The sequence below is a fragment of the Protomyctophum parallelum genome (genome assembly GCF_964188405.1).
Source record: "Protomyctophum parallelum genome assembly, chromosome: 5".
Classification (NCBI taxonomy): Eukaryota; Metazoa; Chordata; class Actinopteri; order Myctophiformes; family Myctophidae; genus Protomyctophum; species Protomyctophum parallelum.
Genome location: NC_139702.1, coordinates 7437028 through 7439622, shown reverse-complemented (window position 1 = coordinate 7439622; position 2595 = coordinate 7437028).

Genomic DNA, 2595 nt, shown 5'->3' with positions numbered 1-2595 from the left:
GTGACCGTGGTCTCTGCCAGTAGGCTTGGTGGGATCCAGACTCGCCTCTCTTTTCATTGAATATTCCAGTAGGGGAAATGTTGTTTTTTTCTGTATTGTTTTGTTTTCCGTCTCGTGTGTGTATGATGCAGACATGACATGTAATAACCACAGTAAAGGGGCCTACGTTTAAGTGATATTTCATTGTTAAAATAAGTGTTAGCTGCACAGAAGATGTTGCTGGAGGCTGGAGCGAGTGCAGAGAGCCATCCATCCATAACAATGATGTTCAAGTTGGATCAAAAATGTCATAGAGATTGAGGGTAATAATACAGTCCATTATGATCCATCCAATACCCAAAAACAGAAACAATTTCAACTGTTCTACTCTCACAAATTATCCACATAAATGTTTAATATTATGGTCTCCAAATCCAATCATAAACTGTCTAGATTTAAATTCTGATGAATTGAAAATGGAGGACCCTGATGTAAACTAGTCTTTGCCTTAATTAGTGCTTTTTCTGGTTTTAACTTACGTAGTAGTTTTTGTATTAACATGTACTTTTGTTAAAATGTACCCATTCTACGTAGGCTACTGTGTATACAATTCCCAATTTCCGCAGGAATACCTTCATATCGTTAACTAAAATGTTGAGTTTTTTTGTATAAATCAGTTATTAGCCAACGTCTGTGTGTTGTTTAAAAAATATCGAACCAAGTAAAAAACGCTTTGGACTTAACTCCATTGGACCCTCACAGTTTGAGGCCTTCAAACTGTCTGCAAGGCAATTAACGCCACCAGTATAGGCAGTATATTTTCAAAATATAAGGTTTTCTTAATTTCCTGAAAAATGTATATTTATCAATTCCTGAAAAATGAACATTTTGGAGTTAGGTGGTTTGTAAACAATATCCTGAAATCCTGAAACTCATATTTTTATCATTATCTAGCTGACCATTTAAAGGAGAATTCCATGCTAGAAGGCTTTCTTACCTTTTTTTACCTTTCTTTGTAGTTGTTACGTCCCCACCAAAGAGTGCACAAAATAATTTGCACAAAATAATTTGATCACTTTGGAAATGAACTACAACATCTGTGAGTTTGACATACTACACTGATGAAGACTGCATGTTAGCATAACGATGAAGACATTGATGAAGAATTTTCGCCGCGGCGACTTGGTAAACTGGCGAGTTCTCCGGTATCCGTGTAAAGAAGCAGCACAAACACTTCTCTGTGCTTCCTGCATTGTCCTTAAGGCAAACATAAAAAGGTTCCTATTTGCTTGGTCACTGGTGATGAGCACAGATCATTTGGTGGTCAATCTTCATTGGTATAGACTAGAGCAGTGGCACCGATCTATGAGCACGCCCAAGGGTGCTGAACCTGGAAAAAGGGTTCATGCAGGGTGGAGGATCAACATGCTGAGGCTGTCTCAGGCCCTGCAGGACAGGTCAGGACACCAATTTCACCCAATCTTAAGGCCCAAACCACACCAATGATTCGCCATGCAACTCCTTGCATAGTTGCATCCAAATGGTTGCGAGTTGCATGTATACAGTTGCATGCAACCATTATCCCCCAATGGCAGTTGCAAGGCCCAGATAGCAAAAGATGTTAATTCAACGTTGACTTTTGGTCAGATTGGTTATTTTTGGTTGAGGTTGAAATACCTATGTTGATTCAATGTCTAATTACAGTTAACCATTTCAACGTTTGAAAAGCTGTTGTTGAATCAATGTATTATAGATGCTGATTTTTCAATGTTGAAATGCCCTACAATTAATTGACATTGTTTCAATCCTATGGTTTCAATTGTGATGGGGGGGGGGGTGGGGGGAGAACCTAGGTTGAAAAACCTATGTTGATTCAATGTCTAATTACAGTTATCATTTCAACGTTTGATTGATTCAATTGAATCAATGTATTATAGATGGTGATTTTTCAATGTTGAAATGCCTTACAATGAATTGACATTGTTTCAATCCTATGGTTTCAATTACAGGGTTAGGGTTATAGGGTTAGGGTTAGGGTTAGGGTTAGGGTTAGGGTTTGGGTTAGTCGCGGGACTACCCGAGACCACCACAGGGACCGGGTCGCGGCCCCGATCGCAGCCGTATAAGTTTCGGGCCAAACGGACATACGGTCGCGGCGGTAGCCCTGAACGAAGGCCTACAATTTGCCGACTTTGACGCACGACAACGCGCCAACGATAAAACATTACGGTCCGACGTTCGGATATGTCGGAGAGCTTGCCCAGACGAACAGTTTGGTGTCTTCGATGTACACCTCCGACAGTCGTACAAAACGTCATTCACTTTGGCTGTGTCCATCAGACAGCTCATACTGTATACCCATAGACTTTAACAGCATCCTGACTGAAAAAGTGAAACAAGACCCCGCCTCCTAGAAAGGTCGCCCAAGGACGTTCTATAGATCCACGCGTGCGTCTCTGGGAGCTCTATAACATATCCGAAAATCAGACCCGAAGGCCTTACCGTTGTGGCGTTCTAGTGAAGAAAAGGTTTTATGTTCGCACACGCCGACGTCGATGATCGTAAGTCTGTTCGTGATGAGCCTTATACGTCTGCGATCGCGGAGACGAGGCGATC